Genomic DNA, 18,430 nt, shown 5'->3' on the forward strand with positions numbered 1-18,430 from the left:
TAGATATACTAAAAACTCACACTTGATCTATTGAAAGGCATCACAACAAGCAATAAACCTAAAATGCCTCCGGGACAAATACGGCTACTAAAACTCCCTCTAGTAAAAGTAAGCTACCTTGAGGCATTAATAGTCATTTAAAGCAGATGAAAAGGGGTAAATACAAATAGTTATTTCTGTAAACAGTTCTCATAACATACCTGATACACATGGTTTAATGAGGCATTCAAGTCGATGCCTTTCAGACCAAACCAAACACTAGAGCTCATAGTCAAAGATGTAGTCATTGGCCAGGTATATTCTACGGAAAATAAGTGCTGCCAGTGCTAATGTCAGAACAACAATAAGCACGGCTGATCTGGTGTTACTTTCGTTGCCAGCGCGTTGTTGGACCTGGATGAGTCCTGGTGAGGCTGGAGCCCCTGACAAAAAAGTGCAATTCAAAGAGATTTTCTTTCTCCAGAGTAGCGGCCCGAAATGTGAAAGTCTGCGGCGGCTGAGTCATTGTCTGCCGCAGTCGCGCTGCGGGGGACCTTGCTAAGGGGTTGGACCCTCCAGCGCCATGGCCACCGCGATCGCGTGACCACAGTGTGCCCCGTTGGCGAAAGCAGCAAGTCTCGTTTTTATTATTTTAATGTTGCTGCCCACAGAGGATGAAGAAGATGCAGAGGAAGTTGAAAAGGATGAGGACAGCCTTCATCCTTGCAGGGGTAAGTGCAACTTTAATTGACTTTAGGCTGGCTGGATAAAGTTTTATTGTTAATGGGCTATTATCCAGATGTGGATAATAAGGATTTTGCCCATTACTGTACTCTATATGTTTGGGGGGAGGGGGAATTGTTGGGGGTAGAAGGGGTGGGTAGTGGGGTGCCCAATCATTGCACTTGGAACCACATTCCAACCACATAGGAAATCCATGGGAGTATTGGCTAGTATTGGTGTTTGTATTGTGTTTGAATGTTTGCTGGGATAGAGGGGGTGTGTGAAGGTCTTATTTGGCCCTTGGTGGGTGTTTATGCCTACTGGGTGGGTAGCGAGAGGGTTTAACTCCTTCATTACCTAAGCGGTATCAACCGCTAAGGTGATGAACGGTTTAACTCCTCCCGCAACCCTCCCGGTAGGCATAAACACCCACCAGTGGGCCAAATACTGTACCAACTTCACCCACTCCCTCTACCCCCAATAAACCAGGCACTGATATGTAATCCCTTAGCTAATCGCTGTAAGGAATCGGGGGCCACGTCCCTTGCGGCGTGACCCCTCCTTACCCACTACCAGTACTGCAGTGGCTGCTGCCCCTGCCCCCCGTCGCTACCCATGCCGCCGCCCAGTGCATACCTTGAACTCTGCCGTCGCCATCTTGGATTCTGGCACTGGTGTTACAGACTCTCAGCTGGGCTCTGCTATTTCCTGGTCTCTCAGCCACTCACGAGCAGCTCCTCGACACGCCTCCGCCATGCCCCTCATCCGGATTGGTCACTGTCGCTTTAAATAAACTGCTTTGCCTTCACATCCTTGCTCTGCATAGCTTATTGCTTCCTGTGTAGCCTGGATACTGTGCCGTGCTCCTGTTTGTCTTTACCCCTACAGATTTGAACCGGATTGTCTGACTTACCTCTCTGGCTCCCGACTTCGGCTTACCCATCACGATTCTTACCTCTCAGACCCTTGGAAAAGGATTTGACTATGGAACTCTCTATACTCCTGAACTCGGCAAGTACAACGACTTTTCTAAATCTTAATCCAGGCCTGGCCAAGCTACAACCACATCCCAGACCGCTCCCTCTGCTGTCGGTGTGTATATTCAACATCCCACCTCAGAACAGGGGACTGGCCTGGACTGCGGGCTGCACAGCGTGACAATCGCTAATGTAATATAGCTGCATGTAAATGTATTTTTATTAGATAGGATGGAAGCAGTGGGTCTCCAGAGCTGATATTTATTCGGGGCAACTCCGTAGACTCCCGGGATCAATCTGATGCAGTAAAAATGATTTTTTTTCTTCTATGTCCCATCGCAGATCCCATCTCACCACCCTTGAGGTGGTGAGATGAGAACCTGCGACTTGCAGCCACAATGTGAATGTTGGAGCTACTAGCTTGATATTTCCAAAAATGTGAGTTTAAGCATTTTTGAAGCTAGTGCACGGTTTGTCTGTGCAGGAGCGCTACCAATCGGAGAGAAGCACTTTGAGTGAGTTTGGCAAGTTATCAAAGCTTTGTGAATAGCTACTGTTTCCAAACTTATTTGAGAAGTGCCCAAAATGCTCGATGAGTTACTTATCGAAGCTACTAGAATAGGTCCTTAAATCTTGTGTTGGAAATACAGCCTTAGTGTACTGTACCATTGTACCCTTACTCCCTTTCACATAGTATACTTTAGAATGTCCCAGTTAATTGGTAAAAGGGGAAATATCTTCTGTGTATTTCAAGGTTATTCTTTTCTCAGCTACATAGCGATAACTATTTTTCAATTCAATTGTAATTCCATTGATACGAAGCAAATTTGCCATAGTTGCAGTAAATAATGGCTACTTTATATGGTATATAATTTAGCTAGTGAGTAGACAAAGAGTATATATCTGGAGTGCCATGAGTGTTTTCATGACATTAATTTATTATGAAGGCAATGCCTAAGGTTGGTTTATCTTTCTGTCAGCTGTTCAGATAACTTCAGTTTAAAAAGCCCATAGTATTGTAGATATATTCTTTCCCTGACGACTGGAACGGCATCTCACCGAACTGCCTAGTGCTACAAATGATTGTGTTCAGGTAGTTATTTTTTCGAAAGCCTGCATCAGTTGCAAGTAAGAACGTTTTTACATTGAAACGGTGTCCCGCCTGGCCACCCAATGTTGCAAACAGGTCTGATGTATATCTCCCCCCTCTTCCCTTCACTGTGCATCTGTAACCTATGTCATGACATCACACGCACCCTGAATTAATAAAAGAATATGTTTTATTATATACAATTCAGTGATGAGGTAGATATAAGAGTGAGGCACAAGTGATCACCCAGCTGTTTTTCTGATATTTCATCTATGAAAATCAATAGATTAAGTGTATAACTTAAGATACTGTACGTTTTGTTGCCTTTAATTGGGGCGATTACAAACAACTGAGAACTCAGGGAAATAGTCATAACTGAAATGCTAAAAGTAATTGATTGCTAATTAGACACTTTCAATAAAATAATTTCATGTTTGGATGACATTATAGTGATCTTTGCCAATTTAAAAAATATGAATAAAAAAATTATAGATCACGTCATTAATAGGAAGGTTGCATTTGTTTTCACTAGTGTAAAATTTGAGGATTTATTCATCACTGCAAGTAAACAAACACTTTATTCTACTGTTAAGCCAAAAAAAGACAATGTCCACAGATCCTTTTTCCAATTTTTTTTTGAATGAAGCAGATTTGCAAACATGATAAAAATGTAATATTTCATTTGAAATAATTTTTCATAAAAATTCCCATTCCTCTCCCCCTCTCCCTCTCAAAAAAGTGTATGCTGAATGTTGACTTTCTCCCGTCTCCAGCTTGAAGGCTGTCAAAGGGTCCTACTTAATTAATGTGACTTTACTTTGATAATAGATGGTCATGTTTTTACTTTTTGTAAGTCATGGTCAAATCGTGTTATAGTGCAAATCGTGTTACTATCACACAGAAACTCCCATTGACTTGAGTGGCAGTTTCCATATGGTATTACCCCGATGGGCACTATCACAGTTTATTTTCAATTAACTATTTGGAGTTTTTTTTAGAATACAGGTAACACAACTAAAAGCAAAATAATTTTCTTTATCCACTGAGTCTTTTAACATAATATATTTTAATAGCTACTTATGGTTTTTATTACTAATGAAATAATGAATATTGCCAAACACTTTTAATTGCCTCAAAGGCACAGACGGTGTAGCGATGCTGCACCTAAATGGCATCTTCACTTTTTAGAAGAGAGTAATGCTTCTGTAGTGTGCAAAGAACATATGCTAATCAGCTACACTCTTCAGGCGCAAATGAGATAATGTGCTTATTGTTTAGACAGTGGAATTGTTCATTACAAAATGACACAGTGTTTGCCAATTTTGTCTTCATTATAAATGTAAATATTAACTGGAGATATGCAAAAAAATACAAAAAGTCAACAGCAATTAATTGGCTTCTGCAGTAATTAGCAACTGTAAGGCAAACACTTAGGAACAGTTGTAATTGTCTGCATTAGGAATACACCTCCTGTACAGTTCTAATTAGCAATTTAAACAGTTCAGAAATTATATGCCTCTTGCCTATAGACTCCCTGAAGTACTGTTCATTAATGGAAAAAAATAATTGCTAGGAAATGTCATTTGCATTGTCTTGTGTTAAGCTCTACATCAAAGCCCATGTGTTATTACATAACTCAAAGCTACAGTGGGCCAGTGCAGTTGTAATGGAGTTACAATTGCTTTGTATTCAACAGACATAAATAATAAACATTTTTTTCAACATAACTTGACTTTAACTTCTGTGCAAATTAGGTTACAATTATGTATGATCAAATACAAACGGTGAAAAAAAGAAAAAAGAGACCAAGATTAATGTTATAACTTTGGCATACAGGTACCAGCAACGGATACATAGTAATGCATTGGAGGCCTTGCGTGCAGTAATAAAGTTAATTGGGTTGCCAAAAGGCTTTTAGCAAATTCCCGCTCCAGGAATGTTGGAACCATATCAATGCTATTAAGAATTTTCAGCCTCACTTTAAACTATTTGGTGCCCTAATGATGTACAGTAGCTTGTACGGTCCTGACACGCTAGAGGCCTTTGTGATACAACAGGTCACATTTTGTTATTGCTCATTTTCAAGCTGCTGATAAGACTCGGGTCTGATCAAAATAGAAGTGGAGGGCATTCCACTTCTGTTTTGTCTGCAGGGGATGGTAGTGGACATGTGATCGCTACTGATGTGATCCCATGGCTGCAAAGTCCAGAAGCCTGGTGGCACGTAGGTACTGCTGAACATTCTGCAGCAAACAGGTAAAAACAGAAATATAGTTAATTCTCACAAAGTTGATTGAATTTCCTATCAAAAAGATTATATCTCCTTTTCTGAAATATACTGTACATGGCATAAACGTTCTCTGTATATTGAATGGTTTATAGTGCCTATTGCTAGGTATTTATTGCCATAGCTTTTTTTTTAATGAATTTAAACATTTTCAGTTATTTTTCTTTGCTAGTTGTTTTTAAGATTGTATACGTATTTTCAGCATTTCTCAAGAATTATTATATATGTTAAAATTGGCTGCAACAGATCTCGGGCTTCACCCAGCCTAGAGAAAAGCAGGATTTTGTAGAGTTGAAGGAGCATTCATTGATGTCATAAGGAAACTTGTCATAAGGATCCTCGGATTCGCCAATTATTACAGGAAGTTCATTCAGGATTTTTCCTCCATTGTAGCCCCCATCACTGATCTCACCAAAAAAGGAGCCGACCCCTCCATTTGGCAGTCCAAGGCTTCCACTGCTGTCGAGACCCTCAAACTTACCTTTGTTTCTGCACCTACACTTCTCTCCCCTTCATACTCGAAGTGGACGCTTCGGAGTCAGGAGCCGGTGCAGTACTCTCCCTAAGAGCCGGACCTCAAGATAAATTGCACCCATGCGGGTTTTTTTCTAAAAAAAAATCTCCGGCCGAGAGAAACTATGATGTCGGTAACAGAGAGCTTTTGGCCATCAAAATGGCCCTTCTAGAATGGGACACTTTCTCGAGGGTACTAAGGTACCCATTTCCATCCTTAAGGACCATAAAACTTGTTATATATTGAAGGAGTCCACCGTTTGGGGTCGCGGCAGGCCCGGTGGGCACTATTCTTCTCAAGGATCAACTATGTTCTATCCTATATACCTGAATACCAAGAATATTAAGGCTAATGCCTTGTCTCGGCAATTCTCCCTAGAAGAGAGATCGGAAGAGATCCCTGAAACCATTCTACCGGCCAAATTCATTATTTCTGCTAATTTATTTGATATTCTGGACAAATCATCAAAGCTCAAACTCAGATTCCCAGAGGCGTAGAGGTTCAAGAGGGTACTTTGTACGCACCACCTCAATTCAGGCAGAAGATTCTGGATTGGGGTCATTTCTCAAGGACTGCGGGTCATCCCGGTTTTAAAAAAAAAACCCTGGATCTCATTAGTAGGACTTTCTGGTGGCCCCAGATGGGTAGTGAGGTTCAGAACTTTACCAGTGCCTGCTCGACTTGTGCTCAAAATAAGACCGCTCGGCACAAACCTCCGAGTCTTCTGCTTCCCTTACCCATCCCCGAACGTCCATGGACACACATCTCCATGGATTTCATTGTTGAACTTCCACCCACCAAGGGTATGACCACCATACTCGTTGTCGTGGATCACTTCACGAAATAGGCACACTTCATTCCGCTCAAGGCCCTTCCTTCTTCTCCAGTTCTGGCGGACATTTTCTCCAGAGAGGTCTTTCGACTCCACGGTATTCCCATGTCCATTGTCTCCGACAGGGGTTCTCAATTTATTTCCAAATTCTGGCGCTCCTTCTCTAAATCACTCAGTATCTCCCTCTCCTTCTCCTCTGGCTTACGTTGGATTTCGCTGCAAACCGCGCTTTCCGATTGGTTTTAGAGCATCACAAATGTGTATAAAACCATTCCCTGTACCCTACCACGTCACCACCTTTGAAAAAGCCTCCGCGAAACGTGTGTCAGGTGGTAGGCGGGACTAACGAAGCTGACGTCATGACGTCAAGACGCAGCTACGAGGTGGTGGTGAGTGGTGAGCGTGTCTGAACGCCGGGCTGAGCTGGCAAGGTAGTATACACACAATATAGTGTGATTATTGCAAAGTATACTTCCCTTTGAGCCACATCAGTATAACAATACTGTTCCTTGCTTACAGTGTCTCTATAGTGGCTTCAACACCCACAGCAGCTCATATTCCACCCTGTGTTTTTTGTATATTCTCGTGTGTTACATCACTTGTATATATTCTGTGCGGTCTATTAAGAGTTACTTAAGAGGCTATAACTTGATACGGGCTGTGACCCGTGCCTCAGGGCCAACTTAATCACACTTTGTGGGCCTATATTAATTATTACACTATATTAGATCGCATTCTGACACCATGAATTATACTTTTGGATCCTAAGCATATAATAACCTAGGTAGTCCAATCCTTGTGATGTACATCAGATGTCTCCCTTAATTTTGGTTACACCTGTTTGCCACACGGAGCGTCCGCTCACACTCCACCCTGCGTCTTTTATACTTGCTTGTGTGCTACATTATCAGTGTTTATTCTGTGCATCTATTTAGTATAATTGCAGAGGCTATAACTTGATACAGGCTGTGACCCGTGCCTCAGGGCCAATCTAATCACACTTTGTGGGCCAATACCAACCATCACACTGTACAATAGATTGCATGTTCACATCACGGTTGTTATTTTGTATCTTTAGTCTAGCTATAAATTTGCTAGTCTGATCCCTGTGATGTGTACCGAGTGTTTTCTTTAATTCTGATTACACTTGATTGTAGCACAGAGCGCTCAAGCATTATGACTGTTAGCCTAGATACCTGTTTAATTGAACACAGGTCTTTTAATTAGTGCTGGAAAAGAGACCTGGTGTATTATATCACTATGAGCTCTTCTCACAACCATTGAGTACTTACCTATAGTCTCTCAATAGGCTCCTTCTCCAGTTATTGTATGTATATATATCTGTGATTGCTGATTCATTGTATTTTTATGATCTCGATCAATTTGTTTATGGAATTATTTTTAATCAAATGAAATAAAATAATAAGTATTAATTCTAATAATCATATCAATTATGACACCGAGTGCAAGTTAAAGGGTGTTTCCTTTTTCCATGATCTACCAAATACCCATTCCCCCTATGCACCTTTGTCTACATTCATTTATTATGTACTAAGCTGTAGCGAGAGTCCACCTCCCTCTTCTCCCCCCTCCCCTTTACTATTGTCATTTCTCAAGGACTGCGGGTCATCCCGGTTTTAAAAAAAAAACCCTGGATCTCATTAGTAGGACTTTCTGGTGGCCCCAGATGGGTAGTGAGGTTCAGAACTTTACCAGTGCCTGCTCGACTTGTGCTCAAAATAAGACCGCTCGGCACAAACCTCCGAGTCTTCTGCTTCCCTTACCCATCCCCGAACGTCCATGGACACACATCTCCATGGATTTCATTGTTGAACTTCCACCCACCAAGGGTATGACCACCATACTCGTTGTCGTGGATCACTTCACGAAATAGGCACACTTCATTCCGCTCAAGGCCCTTCCTTCTTCTCCAGTTCTGGCGGACATTTTCTCCAGAGAGGTCTTTCGACTCCACGGTATTCCCATGTCCATTGTCTCCGACAGGGGTTCACAATTTATTTCCAAATTCTGGCGCTCCTTCTCTAAATCACTCAGTATCTCCCTCTCCTTCTCCTCTGGCTACCACCCACAGACCAACGGGCAGACTGAGAGGATGAACCAAAATCTTGAACAATATCTAAGATGTTTTGTATCGGAGGCTCTCGATGATTGGACGTATTTACTACCCTGGGCAGAATTCGCGATCAATTCTCACAAGAATGAATCTACCCAAGAATCTCCATTTTTTGCAAACTATGGTTTCCACCCCGCTCGTCTTCCTATCTCCAACAGTCATTCAGGGGTACCAGCATCCGATTCGCGGATTTCCGTCCTTCAACACTCCTGGAAGAGTATTCACTCGGCACTCACTGGCGTTTCCCAGAGGTACAAACTTCAAGCCGATAGGCATCGTCAGGAGGCACCTGAATACAAGCCAGGGAGCAAGGTGTGTCTCTCTGCCAAAAATTTCCACCTGAAGACACCTACCCCAAAATTGTCCCCCAAGTTCCTGGGACCCTTCGAGGTTTTCGAGCGCATTAACCCAGTCCCTTACCGGTTACAACGGCTTTCCATGTTTCCTTGCTCAAACCCTACATCCAGAGCACTCGCTTCCCGTCCAAAGACCCAAGACCTAAGCCCGTCTCCATACAGGGACAACCTGAGTTTGAGGTCCAAGCCATCCTGGATTCGCATTTTTCCAGAGGTCGTTTACAATTCCGGATTCATTGGAAGGGGTATGGTCCGGAACAAATAACCTGGCTTCCATTGGATCAGATTCATGCTCCAGTGTTGCTTAGACGCTTTCATCTAAAGTTTCCCCACAAACCTTGGATCGATCGTCCTGAGGCCGATCCTCGAGGGGGGGGGGTACTGTCAGGACTCAGGGCACACGCAGCCCTCGGCGCTGCCCTTCCCTACCTGTACCACTGGCTGCAACCTCCTCCGTTCCTGCTGGGCACCTTGGCCCGTTCCTCCACCCCCCGCAGCTCGCAAGCACGCCGCCGATGCCGGACTCACGGCCGCTCCGCTTACAGGGCGCACGTCGCGCAACTTAATTTATGCACTGCATTAGCTGGGTAACTCCGCCCCCCGGCCATCTCCACTCTCAGGCTCAGCTCCTCCCACCATCCTCTGGCAACAAACCAGGCCATTTAACCCTACCCTATCACAAAGGGCTCCTGGCGCGCCTCTGCTCCGCCTCTTCCTCCGATTGGTCCTTCTCACTTTATACCCCAGTGATACCTCTCCAGCCTTGCTCTGCATAGTTTGTCTGCCTTGTGCTGTTACTCACTTTGCCTAGCTCGCTCTCTGTTTCAGCTTTGTTACCGAATTGGCTTGTCTTCCTCCCCACTCTGGCTTAATGACCTTGGCTTCCACATGACCACCGCTTACCTCTCGGACCCCTTGATCTCGGCACCTGGAGCTCTACTTCCCGGAACTCTGTAATCCTCGACCTCTGGCTTCGGACTTTACTACGGCACTTTCTCTACGCCCAGATCTGGCAAGTACTCTACCTACCCTGGTACCCCTGGCCTTGTCCATGCAACCAATCCACACTCCGGGCACGCTCTCACTACTGCGGGTGCGTGGTTACTCACTTTCTACCTCAGTTTTGGGGGTTAGTCTGGTCTGCGGGCAGAACAGCGTGACAAAACTAAGCAGCCAATGTGGACCTGACCTGCTTCAATCAAGGTTCCTACGACTTGGTACCCCAGACATTGCTTAACCGCTTGTATCCCTAATCAACTCTATTTTGTCTGCAAGCCATATCCCTAAGACCTGGAATACTGCCAGAGTTGTCCCAATATTCAAAAGTGGGGACAAAAACACTGTCTCAAACTACAGGTCAATCTTTCTTCTCCCAATACTATCCAAAGTCATGGGAGAATGTGTTCACTCCCAATTAAGCGACTGCTATACCAAGACAAATTTCCTTAGCCAATTCCAATCTGGCTTTCACCCCAAACACTCCACGGTAACTTCCCTCCTAAAAGTTTGCAATGAGATCCAGTGTGGAATGGAACTGGGGCAATTTACTAGTGCAATATTCCTAGATTTTGCAAAGGCTTTTGATACTGTTGATCATGTTATCTTGCAAGAAAACCCTCAAGTGCTCTGGAATAGGAAAGCATGCTTTAAACTGCTTTCATTCCTACCTATCAGGTAGATCCCAACATGTGTCTATCTCAGGCTCTAACTTCAACCCCTTGGATATCACCTGCAGTGTCCCACAAGGCTCTGTTCTGGGGCCCCAACTCTTCTCATTGTCCATCAATGATATTCCTACAGCTTGTAAGGGAGCTTCAATACACATGTATGTGGATAACACAATCTTATATGCACACATATGTATTATATCCCTAAGCCTGCTGGTCAGAAAGCTCATCACACAGCAGATGTTAATATCAATTATATATTATGGGGACATACTATAAGAAAATATTCAAAAGTGATTGGTGAAGGCACTTAAACACACAAGTGAATTTATAAAACATATATAATGATACATTAGTGATTCAGGTGAATATACATTTTAAATGTGCAGTAACATAAAGGAATACTGCCTATGACAAAAAGAGGTGTGAAGATAACAAAACTAATTATATAGTTAAAACATGATATAACATGTTAAGAAATTATCTTGGTGTTTGGCGAAATCTCAGGACTTCTAGTGGGAATTTGCTTGAATTCTCTTTAGCAAACACCTTTTTCCAGAATCCAGAGGGAGCATCTCTCCAAATCACCCAAAAAAGAAGAAATATATAGTGTACACCTATGTAAGATGGTTGAAAAGAGGGAGGGGGTCTTGGCTCTCTCAATCAATCTACTTACAGTGAGTGTTACTGTATAAAAAATGCAGATAGCCTGTGGCAAATGGTGTCTCAGTCTTTTTTTGTCAGGTATGTGGCAGAATGCATGAATATCTCGGAATGAGAGAAAACAAACAGTATGGTACTGGTACAAACCAGTATGGATTTTATCTTCCAAAAAGTAGCAGCAAATGTACAGGATAAATGACCTATGTACTCACATTATGTACATTAGGCATATACACATAATGGTATGTTGGATGCCTGCGATCGCGTGCCGTGGAGGAGTACATTTCTAGCCATCCTCTGTCCCTCTGAGTTGGTTCTGGGTACCTCGGCTGTGTAGTCCGCATCACTTCTGGGTAGATTGACGTCACATCCAATGAGTAAAGAACGGAAAAAATCGTGATGCGGGTGGTAGGTGAATCCTCCAAGCATCTCCAATAGACTGTGTGAATAGTTCAACGCGTTTCACTGATAAAATCAGCTTTTTCAGGAGAAAACTTCTCCTCCAATCAGGATCAGCTGTTTCTCTGAATGTCAGACTCGACTAGTTTCGCTGTCGCATCCTCTTGAGGAGTCCTAATTGGAGAAGAAGTGTTGAGAAGAACCCAGACATGTCAGCCGCGTCCTCTGGTAACCTAACTTTTGGAAAACCGGAAGTGATGACATCGCAGCAGTGGAGACGGAGTGGGTGAGAGCGTGACTCACCCAGCTCCCGGGAGTCACAGCGGTTTATTTGTATCGTAATTTTTTTTAGCGGATCACCCTCATGTAAGCCTTTACTGCAGGGGTTTTTTTTGTGATAAATTTACTGTTTTAAAATACCATCTGCACTATCATTGTCTCTCTTCTTTCTCCTGGGTCCTGCTGAACTGAGTGTTTATCTACCCACATTCTACTACATTTTTTGCCACAGATTTGGAAATGCCCATATATCTCATATGTTTGTGAGTATAATCATTGGAGGTTCTCTATACAACTGAACCCTAAACTGTCATTCGGTATGTTGAACTTGAGCAGAATGAAGTTGCATTACTTCCATTGAAATACAGTGTGCTGATACCGGTAGTTCTGAAAGACTGTGAGGTTCTCTCTTCTTTTTTAATATCTGACATTTATTTTTACAGTGCTTAACTCCCCTGGAGAAAATAGTAACACTGGTAATAACATCTGCTGTTCAGATGTAGCCGTTATAACACAATAACACGTTAGCCGTGCCCCTTTTTCATGAGCAGCTAATTCAAACACAATGGTATCTGTTCCTGCGGGTGTGTTTTCTGTGTCCAAATACAGCACGCCACCGGGATCAATAACAGCTGCTACATCTGTTGCTCTCCAGTGCTGATTTTTTACAGCCATTGATGTCTTACATGTTAGTCTTCTTAGAATTTCATAATAGACCTCCACAATCTCCTCCATCAGGACAAGATTATCAGTCAAAAAACTTAAAATTATGCAGGCCTCTCTCCTGCATCAGCAACATCTTCTCTACCTGGAAGATGGAGCATTGCCTCCGCTGGTGCTTACTGCTGTTCCCTGCCTCCCTGCAGAATCCATCCATGCCCTTCTTCCCTCTCCCCTCTTCCCCGCTGTCCTTCAAACCTGGTCCGACCTCTCTTTCACCCCTTATAATCGCCTATCCATCACTCCCATGACAATTCCTGTGCTCATCCACTTTTCGCTCACCTCTTCCATGACAATCACTCTGCTCACCACTCAAATGATAACCACTCCTCTCACTGCTCCCATAACCACCACTCCTCTCACCTAACTCATCAATGACCAGCATCATTCCTTCTACACCTCACACTGCCTTCACTCCCTCCACTCCCTTTTTCTCTCACAACAATCACACACTTTAACAATAATATACTCTTCCACGTAATAACACTACAAAAAGCAGACACACACAGATGACAAACAACTAGCAAACTACACAAAACCACACAAAATCATCCACACAGGCACCCATGCAAACCAACAAAATATAGCACAAGCAGATATCGCTAAAAACGCGTGTGAAAACTCAAAAATCTTCAAACTCCTTATGGCCTAGTCTGTACTCTCTCCCTCCCTGCAGCACTGCCAGTGAGTGTGCAGAAATCTTGCCTTTATATAGGTTAACACACAGGGAACTATAGCAAGGTTTTACCGCTATGTTACCGGTACAGCAATGTTTATCACAATATTTTAAAGGTTTTTTTTCTATAAAATCTCTACAATATTCTCACTATCAAAGTGTTGATAAAAATAAACATTTGTGCGTTAGTAAAACATGTTATATATACATGGATGCATTAAATGAACAGAGGTTATGCATTTAATTTACAGACGTTTCATGGAAAGTGAGAGATATTATTATGGGCATGAGTAACATTTACAGACAGGATTAACATTGTGTTAGAAGAGGTAGGATAGGCCTGCAATGTGTTGCTAGAAGAGGCCTTGCCTCAAGGAGCTTACAATCTATAGGCTGGGAAGGTTGAAACATTGGGTACAGGGGATGAGAGGGCTGGTGAGTTTCAGAATGCAATAGAACAGCTGCAACACTAACAAACATCAATGAACAGCAGAAAACGCTGACAGGTGCCTTTGGGGCAACATGGGTGTTATGTCCACGAGATTCTTTGGTAGAATTTATTAGCAGCATAGCACAGTTCTGGACCTCACATCAGAAATGCAGTGGGGAGGGAATGATGATCTCCAGGTGGTCTTTGAAGTGTCTCTTTACCTCATGCTGTTAACCCCTTTGACGCTGACTTAGTGGACAGGGCCAGTGAAGGCATATTGAGGAGTCTCTCTTAGTGAGACACCTTTTGTGCAACTTGGATGTCATTTTGTTTGTAGTTTGTATACAGGTTGAACCCTGGTAAAACTGTTAATGTGTAGTTTGATGAATCTATCAATTAATTAACACTGGGAATAGCACATTAAAATGGAAGCTCTGCTTCACCAGATAGATGGTCATTGCCACATAAGAATAGATTACTACTATCACCTTGCTAAACAGAATGTCTCAGTAAGAAGATTCAGGACATCTGACTAGGGTGACGTTTTGGGATACTGATTGACAACTTGTAAATCTTACATTAATTTGACTTCTGCTGATTGCATCAGAACAAAAAGAAGCATGTTCTACATTTCCATCCAAACAAAGCAGGCAAGATTTCACGTGCTACTCCACAAAATATACAAAAACGAAAAAATATGGTTAATCTGTCCACTGCTTATTGAATGTTAAGTGAGCCATGTGTTAATTAGCCACCCTTCACATTATTGGAGAACGACAACCTTTTTGAATGTTTTAATTCACTCAACTCAGACATTGGTAGCTGATATGTTCTCTCTAATTTTGAATAGAAAATCAATTCAGATAACTATTATGCAGTCTGATTTGTCAAAAATAGTGAATCCGTAGAGTGAAAAAAAAATAACAACTGTAAAGTGCCCAGTTGATCACCTCCTCTTAACTTTCATCAGACTTCTATTCTCTGATAAGAATGATCCTGAACTGTTCAAAGTTTTCAAGATGCTTTCTAAGTTTCAAAAATTTGAATAACTGTAGACATAGGTTGCTCATTGTTTTATTTTTATTTGTATTGCTGCAGAAAAAATGGATATGGAACAATAACCTAAAACCAATGAGTAATGCAAAATAAAAACCAACACATGTTAGTTAAATCAGAATCATAACATGAAATTAACACAGACATGGACTTTATGTTCCCAGAAGTTGACTTGAAACCTCAAAGTTAATGATATGACAGGCTTAACTTCAAACTATTCTAGCATGCATGTTGCGTTATCTTCCAATAATATGACATTAGGTCCAGTATGTATTAGTGTTACCCGATTCAGAACCTAAAATAGGTCTTTAACTCAAATTGAGAAAGAGGAGAGGGAAATAATGCTATGTTACTTACAGTAAATCACACCTACTGTAACTGTGGTGTTACTCTCACCAGTCTCTGCAAACGGCCTATAACAGGATGTGGCTGTTAGTAATGCCAAGCTTAAGTATGACCTAATCAATGTTGCGTTAAGTTGCCCCATTAACCCTAGTGGACTTTAGATGATATGCAATGTTATAATAATTCATGATTTGCATGTCATTATTCCCTAAGGCCGTTATAGTAAATCTACAGTATGCTCTTTATAGGAGAAGGCATGGCTTAACGTTACTGTACAGTATGTTAATGTCATTTGAAATACACCATTAGTCTTAACTTAACGTTACTGTAAATTAAAGCCTCCATAAGTAATTTAATGGAGCTTTCTGGATCTAGGCCTATTTTTTTTTTTTTTTCATAATTGTATTTTTAATCAGCTAACATTATCTGTGGGCTTTGCATCAACGGTACAAGACAAAACTTAGAAAAAACATTTGTTGAGTTGCAAAGTACAGTAGGAAACTGCTATCAGCAATAATGTTTATTATTTTTGTGGCATACTATGCTATAAAAGCAAACAACTAGTTTAGACTTTGGCTCAAGTAAAGGCTGTGTCTAATCAGGCCAAATAATACATGTGTTTAATGATATATAAATATACCATTATAGAAAAAAAATAGTGCATGTCAAATAAAAATCCTTCAAGAGGGTGACTAATATTTGAAATGACTGAGTTCTGGGTCTCAAACTCATAAACTCGGACCACAATTTATCATTAAATCACCAATCATATTCATGAATTCTTATACAGGTTTAGTAATTTAAAACCTAGTATTCTGAAATAATATATGTATTTAAATACATCCATTTGATTAACTATTTTGCCCTTCCCCCTATGCAAATGGATAGCACCATTTTTCTAGATTTGTTATCATTTTTGGTTGTTTTTTTTTTCTGAAAAGACCACATCATGTGTGGCTCAATAGCTATCCTTCCAGCATAACAAGTGCTCGGTATACATATCTTCCTTCTCCAATATAAGTAAGTTTAATTCACAAAACTTTACTATATAACAAACAAAAAAGAAGCTGCCTCTAACTCAATGAGCAAAATTGAAACATTAAAGAGATTATACACAGCAGGGGTGCGCAAACATTTCCCCATGCGCACCCCTGCCTGCTCTCTTCGGCGCCTCCTCCCGCAGCATCATTTGACGCAGGGTTACCATGAGGACGTGTCGCTAGAAGGTAAGTGTGTTATAGAGGCCTCGCGCGGTCCCCCAGAATTTAATTTAAATGCCTGGGGGAGAGTGCGGGACCTCTATAACTGATGTGCTCCCCCCTCAGAAACTCTAGCGCCCCCCAGTTTGCACACCCCTGACGTACAGTATATCCGGGCTACAAACTGGAGTAAAAAAACTGCATGGGATTTATTGTATTAAGGGACTGTCTCACTGGATACAATAAGATGTTTTACTTTAACAAAGTCTGAACATTTTGTTTGCTTCAGATTTGGACAAACATTGCAGTTGGGAGATGTTTATACATAGCCCCCCCAGAGCAGGGCTGCATTACAATTACACTATTCATTGATGGACTTGATAAGTGGATTGATTTGTGTAGTTTTACTGAAACTGATACAAAAAAATATGCCGGCACCTCAAAAAGTCAATAATACAGTGCAAGTTATGACCATATGGCATGAACCAGTCCTGTTGACCTAGAAATCCTTTGATGATTCTTGATAGTTGTCTCACCACATGGGAAAAGAAAACCAAAAACCGATCATAGTATATAACTGTATAGGATATTATAAAATCTAAATACTGGCACATAAAAATAAAACAATACTTATAACAAACTCAAAAACTACTGGTATACAAACTTTGACTTACAAACAGACACACATAAATAGACAAACATACAGAGACTACAAAAACCTGCAATTAACCAACTAAAATAGACTGATTTAATAATAATTGTGACATACACATAAAGGTAAACATTGAATGCTGCTCTAGATGGGCAAAATTGAAACCCTACTCACAAGAAGCCAAATAAAGGTAGGCACAGTAAGTAGTAACTCCACGGGTAATGTCCACTCTCAGGGGCTGAAGTCCTCACCGGTGAAGGACTGTCCCCCGGCCGTGTGGACCACCACTGATGCGGAACCCACCGCTGTAACTCCACCTCCACGTGTTGTCACATGCGTCGGCCTCACGCTCCCACGCAGATTGTGTGTGCATATACAGAGGGATAGCAGCTTGGCGCTACACTCCATCCGGTAATGCCTAGGATGCGCATGTATACGCGGATGTAATTCGCCGTGGCACTAAGTGCAATACAGTATAGTCCCGATTTCTGGAGATATCCTATGATAACTGGCAAACGATTGATTACCCACAACCATGCCACTGAGCATGCAGAAAAGTATTAATTTACATAAAAACGGCATACCATTATAAACATCTCAATATGCATAAGGCACTAAATATATTATTTTTATTATTTATTATTATTATTATTCATTTCAATCTCAGATATATTGAGTTTACATCCTGCTCTCTTTAAGGAGATATATACATTTTGTCTTCTCCCTTTTTACAAAATGGATGCATATAAATCAGAAGCACTTACATCATTTTATTCTTACCGTGCACCCCACAACTGGAACAGTCTAACAGAGACTCTCACTTCCGCCACCAGTCTAAATTCTTTCAAAACTAAAGCTGTCTCACATTTTAATATGGTCTATAGCTGTTACGTATGCCTATAATATGTATTATCTTTAACTGTGCATGCAATGTCTTTTATATAATGTACAGTACTATATACACATTACATTTAGTAAAAAATTGTTAGAATAGTATGTATACATTTGTAACACGTTTTTTTTTTTTTTTTTCAAACGCTCTGGTATTCTAGTACTGTAGTTAACGCCGAAGGCAAAAGGCTGAGATGATATCTTAGAGTCCGTTGTTAAAACTTCTATTCGTTTAACAATTAGATAAATCAATGTTCAAATTCTCATTAGGTGGTATCTCACTCGCCCAAGGCTTCATTTCACATTGAGAATGTGGAATCAATTCCTTTGGATCCTCGAATTTTTCTTTTAAGATGACCAATTCCAAGGTTAAATATATACAGGAGTAGACTTATCTTTCACTTATCAGCGACCAGACATGAGATAATTAGTGTGATTCTATGATAACTCATGTTAAGAATTCTATGGAATAAGAAATGATCATGAAGAGGCTAACAAGTCTACATCGTGACTTCTCACATACCTTGGAACCATAGTTCCAGCAAAATAATCTCTTTTATG

Source organism: Ascaphus truei, chromosome 1, assembly GCF_040206685.1.
Source record: "Ascaphus truei isolate aAscTru1 chromosome 1, aAscTru1.hap1, whole genome shotgun sequence".
Classification (NCBI taxonomy): domain Eukaryota; kingdom Metazoa; phylum Chordata; class Amphibia; order Anura; family Ascaphidae; genus Ascaphus; species Ascaphus truei.